This window comes from Eptatretus burgeri, chromosome 2 (genome assembly GCF_056783735.1).
Source record: "Eptatretus burgeri isolate ZD-2024b chromosome 2, Ebu_testis_v1, whole genome shotgun sequence".
Lineage (NCBI taxonomy): Eukaryota > Metazoa > Chordata > Myxini > Myxiniformes > Myxinidae > Eptatretus > Eptatretus burgeri.
The window spans coordinates 44244765-44251428 of record NC_140962.1 but is presented as its reverse complement, the minus strand read 5'-3'; the positions used below and the strand labels follow the sequence as shown (position 1 = coordinate 44251428).

General features: G+C 38.9%; 1 long non-coding RNA gene across 1 annotated transcript in view; it reads left to right on the top strand.

Moving 5' to 3' along the window:
• Window positions 1-467: 467 nt before the first annotated feature.
• Window positions 468-6664, top strand: part of LOC147031939 (uncharacterized) — a 33030-nt gene continuing 26833 nt past the window's right edge. The window contains exon 1 of the long non-coding RNA XR_015054986.1: window positions 468-1796. This is a non-coding gene — a long non-coding RNA (uncharacterized LOC147031939). The remainder of the gene's footprint in view (window positions 1797-6664) is intronic.

The following is a 6664-nucleotide window of genomic DNA, read 5'->3' as shown; positions in this document are numbered from 1 at the left end:
CAGTGTAAAAGTTCCTTGGAAGGGAACTCGTATTATTCAATCCCACCCCTTCTCCTGGCCTCTTACTCATTTGGGCTCCTGAATTTATGTGGCCACTGCTAACAGAGGACGCTTTTCCTGTCACCCCAGAAGTCATATATTAACTTCTTCTCCCGATAACCTTTCACCTTGTCACAGCCAATTTATATCTGGTCTTGCCTTTTTACTTCTCCCTCTCACCCAGGGGATTGCCACAGCATCTCGAATGCACCTCTGCCAACAGTGCACATACACTGTCACCAACCTCAGCACTATGCCATCCTGGATAGTTCCATCTTGGAGAGGGTAATCGACTTCACCCCTGCAAAATGAGATTAACAAGGGATCAAATAAAGTACAACTGTTGGTGAAATGGATTTCTAAAAAAGTCAAAAAGCATTTTATAAATCTAGATTTCTGACTTTTGATAACCAGTTGAATAGAATCATTAATTTTACATTATTATCCTCACCATAAGTGTGATTCAAGGATAACAGGCTTTATGTGGCCACCAGGGTTAAAGATGCCAATAGAACTGAATGTACATTTATTTTATACATATCATATCCAAAAACCAAAGTTCCTGCCTCTTCTATATTCCCAACTCTCAGCTGTTTTGTTTCCTCAACTTACCTCCCCTCTAATCTTTCTGCCATTCTCCTCCCTCTTTTCTTAAATATTTTGCCTCTTCTATTTTCTTGTCTCTTCTCTTCTTTCACACTTTCCTCTTTTGTTACCTTCTTCTCTTTTACTTGTAAAATGCAATTGCTTCTTTTGCTGCCTTTTTGAGCCTCCCCCTTTAGGATTGGGGGGAGGCTTACACAGTATCTGTTGTAGGGTTTATTTCTACAATTCGTGGCCCAAATTTTTTATGATAACCCATACTTTCTTAAACCCCTGGGAGTACGAAAGCACCATTTAGGGGTTTTTTATTTTTATTTTTACCTCAAAGGTCGACGGAGGTTATGTTTTCTCCCCTATCTGTCTGTCTGTGTCTGTTTGTCTGTATGTCTGTCTGTCTTCGTGAACAGGATATCTCAAAAAGTTGTGGACGGAATCAGAAGAAATTTTGTGGACGGGTGTGACAAAGACGAATTAATTCGATTTTGGTGAATATCCGATTCAGGATCTGGATACGTGAATTTTTTTTTAATCTCGAAAGTGATTTTTCACCATTGAGAGATTGAGCCAAAAACGATATATAGCATGATATTTCAGAATGTGGTGGACGGATTATAGCAAAAGTTAGTGGATGAGTTGGTTCGGTGACGAGAACCAGCCGATTAGATTTTGGTTATGGTCCAGATCCAGATCTCGCCTATCAGTGGGATACAAAACATTAACTGTTCCGCCTGGTGAAGGTATGCGCTCTACCGAGTGCCGTTCTAGTTTGGATTGTGACATAATTGACAAAAAAAACACCTTTTTGATCTTACCTTGAATAATCTTCCTCTCATTTTAATGCCGTTTAGTTTTCTAGATAGATTGTATGGTATGGGGACATATTTTTATTTATTTGCACTCTATCTCTAAATGTTGACAGTAAAGGTCATATGGTGGTCCGAAACAAATATGGCAATCATTGGTTCGTGGGCCAAGGGTAAGTCACTTTGTGATCTCAGATATGTAGTCTACTTTCCTTTCTGTCTTTTGTTTTATTTTCCTCCACCTTTTCTTACATTGTGATTTCTTCTTCAAATTTCAATCCATAATTTATACCTCTACTTTCTGTGTTTTCAGCTCACATCTCACAAGCACATACAGACTGAGCAAAGCAGGTGAGCAAAAAATAGAAGTAAACACTTAATGTGTGTGCACATGGTCGTGTGTTTATGCAAGATCTGAGCTGTTTAAGCATTTGGGCTTCCTTTCTTAAGCTCTTTCCTTCCAATGTTTCTATATTCTTGTCATTTTAGCTGTGCTGTCGACTGTGTTTGTTCAAAATGTAATCATTGCAGAGAGGAAGGCGAGCTCTGAAGGATCTGTGTTTAGTTCTTCTCTGTGTCCAGAGCCAGAGAAAAATAAAGCATCTCTATGATGCAACGGCCTGGGATAGGGAAGAAAAAGAAGTTTCATTGTAGATTTTCTGCAGTTGGAAGCAGAATTATGGCTTTAAGCTTTCCCATTAGAGGTACCCATTATTAAAACTTTACTTAACATGTGAAAACACATGTTTTTCATTAATCTTATTCTCACAACAATTATAATAATTTATTAAACAATAATGGCTATTTCTGAAGAATTATATTGACATTGAAAAGACGTTGGAAGTTGTACTAATCCTATCCATCCATTCAATGGGACCATATTCTATGCAGAGTGTTGGTGCTACCTAAGCAGTCTCCTTGGCTATTGGACACAATCCTGGATGGGTCTCCGCTCCAACACAGTATACCAGCAAGCTGGCACTCATTTTGCCGACCTTGGAAGGATGACAGGCAGAGTTAACCCCACCTAATATTAATTCAACAGCTGAGTGGGATTTGAACTCAGGATCCTCTGATCCTAAGCCCACCACCCTAACCATTAAGCCAACACCAGGCACACTAATCCTATAACACCCTGTATGTCATTGTATTTTCATTGCAAGTCTCAAAAGAGGTGTACACCCAAAATAAGAACCTTAGTAAGTTGTAAGCAATTTACTGTAACCAAGCTGTCTCTGCCAGAGCTTTGGAAAGCAGTGCAGGATGGGGATATTTGAAGAAATCTGATCATGAATGTCACCATAAGTCGAGCACGACTTGATGTAATTGGATAATGGATTATAATAGTACTTAATTCCGGTAGGTGTGCGGACCAGTGACTTTTAGCAGTGACTAACACTGCTCATACATGTGTATGTCGAATTTTCTCCAAATTTCCTTGAGGCAAGTGTTAATGCTGGCGACCATTAGGAAAAGAGTTATGCATCAAATAAAAATCACAATTAGGCCCAAGATATTAAGTTATAAACAATTCATATACAGTCCAAATATAACGTGATTACGAGAAACATCAGACAAGCAATGGGATACATCATTCCTGTGTAAAGACTCATTCAAGCACCCTTATTAGCTAAAGATCATTCCACCCGAGCTCATGGCCAGCCTCGACTACCTAGCGTTCATTATTCTGCTGGGGACCCGATAAGCATAGAATGCCTCTAGGATTTCAGGTTTCCTCCAAATTTATTTCAGTTTAATGTTAAACAACAGTACCGACTGTTTAAAAAGGGAATCGTATGTTTGACTGAATTAAATAGTTTGTGATTATATAATAATTTTTACTGACGGTAATGCCATGATAAGCGATTTATGCACGGTAACACGGTGTTTGCCCAAGGCATCAAATATTCGAAATCATCTTCACACATTCTATTACATAACTAATGGGCTATCATCAGAGATCGCTGATGGTTTCCAATATAGTCAACTCGTAATATTAGCCGATTGGTCGCATTTGAAATTCTGCCTCATAATTTATTAATTTTTTCCACAAAGTGCAACACCATGGACATTAAGACCAAACACTAAATGCCTCCCTCCGAAAACCATAACAATACATATGTGTACTATCTCAGATTATCAGTGTCTCATGTGCACCTGTCCTTGCAGATTACATGTACACTACCCAGTATGCCTATATCAATTTTTATTATCACTGAATTGAACTGTTCCTCAAATACAAAAACAAGAAAAAGAGCAATCAGAGATGGCAGACTCTTGCCAGGACTTCTTTTGAGTGGTGTATTTTTTTATAGTTTATAGGTAAATCCAGTATGTCTGCCAAACCATGTGACCTATGACATCATATGTGTGACTCTTTTGTTCCTCATGGATAAAAAAATCCTGTTCATAGTCAATTCCTCATGGATAAAAAAACAGGTTTAAAAAGAACAAACAAACAAACAAACAAAAAACAATATGGCTGCCAAATCATGTGACCGATGACATCATCGAAAAAAAATTTTTGGACCATTTTATCCCAAGATGACCATCAAAAAGTTTTCATACTGATCGGATGTAGCTTTCTACATGTGCAATTATGATGTCATAATGAAGGCAAGCACCTATGACGTCATAAAAATACCACACATTCCCCATGAGGGGTGCTTGCTATGTGCCACTTGTACACCCATGACTTGGGGAACACTTGTGTGAAATTCCCCTCGATTTGTCCAGCCGTTCTGGAGGAGATTTTTATAGGTTTTCAGGTAAATACAATATGGCTGCCAAACCACGTGACCAATGACATCATACGTGTGAACCTTTTGTTCCTCATGGAAAGGCGGTCATACATGTAAAGTTTAGGTTAGATCTGTTCAGCCAATTCATAGAAGGTTTTCTTTTATTTTTTATTTTTTTAAACAATATAGCTGCTGAGTCACGTGATCAATGATGTCATAAATTTTTTTTCTGTGGTCTATTTTATCCCAAGATGACCCTCAAAAATTGTCATACTGATCGGATGTGGCGTTCTACATATGCAATTATGACGTCATAACGAGGGCACGTATGACGTCATAAAAAAACACTCAATCCCCATGATGAGTACTTGCTATGTGCCAAGCTTCAAATTTTTCCTTGGTGCGGTTTCAGATAGAGGTCCAAATTTTTCCTGTTTTTCCAACATGGCTGCCACACAACATGACCTATGACATCATAATTATCAAGAGAACATTCTACATGAGTAGTCACACAATTGGTGAAAATTTCGTCTCAATCCGACAAGCCGTTGCGGTGAAAAACGTGAAAGTTTTGTGCAGACAGACAGACAAACAAAACAGAAGATGTCATGCAGAGCACAAAACTTGCAATATCCAGAAAACAAATTTGATCTCAAAAATAATTGGTGGTTAATTTAATGACCAAATATGCAACTCCTCTTCAAATTTCAAGTCAATCGGATGAAAATTGAGGATTTTAGAAATCTCACCAAAGTTGTTGACCTTTGACCTTTTGACCTCAAAAAGAATAGGCTTCTTCCTTATGAGAAACTCTACCATGCAGTGAATTTTTGTGAAGATCCATTTAAAATTGTGACCTGTAAGCGATTGACACAAACAGACAGACAGAATAACAAAATCGACTGACCAATATACTTGAAAAATCTTTGATTTTGCAAGTAACAAACACACCCAAATGCAATACCCTCTCCGAATCCTTCGGCGAGGGTAACTATAACTTTAACAGATTACCCTCACACAATATTGCGTCCCCTATTAATGCAATGTACATGTTTTCAAAGGTATTTCTTAGAAAGCTTCCTCAATAAGGCTTTCGCCATTGTTGTATTTTTCAAGTTCTATTTGGTGTCCTTTTTTTACCTTTAATGACACTCATTTCAACCTTAACTGTAGTTCCCAGTTTATGTCTGACTCTCTTTTTGAGACGCATGATAACCCACATCTGCTCTAAGTCTGAGAGTTTGGCGGATTGAACCCAGGCTGAGTCATACCAAAGACTTAAAACAATGGTACGTGTTGCTTTCCTACTTGATGCTCATCACTTAAAAGAATTGACCATGGACAAACAACGCTGGGAAGGCAATGGCAAAATCACCCAGTATAACCCCAGCCAATAAACTACTAAATTGTTCTGTGGAACATTTGTGTATAGTCGCACTAAAATACACAATATGGTGTCTGTCTATCTGTCTATCTGTCTGTCTGACTGTCTGACCACATAAATGAAACATGTCCTTCAATCCTGGAAAATCTCAGTCTCACCTGATCACTCCAGAAGAATGGCCAAATGAACCCACCTATCCATTTGCTTGGTCATCCACTGGAAGAGGTTCAGTCTCGAATTTCTAGGCCTCACCATCAGCCATGATTTTTGCTGGTCCAAACACTTAGCAAAACTGGCCTCTAAAGCTAGCCACAGACTGGGCATCCTCCATCAATCCAAGTATTTCCTTTGAAAATCAGAGCTACTCTCTGATTAGTAGCTCTGTGATTTGTGACATTTTTGGTGACATGTGACTAAAATTGTGACATTGCCTTTGTGGGCAGTTTAATTAGTTTCCTGTTTCACTTTTTTCAGATTGATTGAATGCAACCATGGGTGATACAAGCAATCCCACAGAACATGGCACAAAATTATTTTCTGTCATGACAATGATGGAGCACAAACGGATCCCCTGGACATTTAAGGCCTGTGTCATATGCTGTAAAATGTGTAATACAGTAAAAGAGTACTGCAAATGTATGTGGAATAACTTGTAGAACCCTTCAGTGTTATCAGCTAATAGGATAAAAGGCAATGTCATAATTTTTACAAGGGGTGACAAGACATTGTGGCCACCCTGTACAGTACAAGGTCTTTGTCCATAGCTCAATGGAGTGCGACTCTCCGATATGGGCTGGCATGCCAGCATCATATTTGTCTCTCCTACATTCTCTGGAATCTAAAGCTCTTAAAATTATTGGAATATTTCATAGAGAGGCCAACACACAAAGTCTGTTGCTTTCACATCACAGGCAGGTCGGTGGTCTCTCTATTTTCTGCCGTCTGTTCTCCAATATTGCTTCCTCTGCTCTTTCAGTCCTCTGACCCTCCGCAGCAACTCCAGAATGCACGTGTTCTTCCAATAACCCCCTTCTGGTTAAACTTACACAATCCATGCCGACTGCACACCTCAACTCCTTTATTCCTCCTCACTT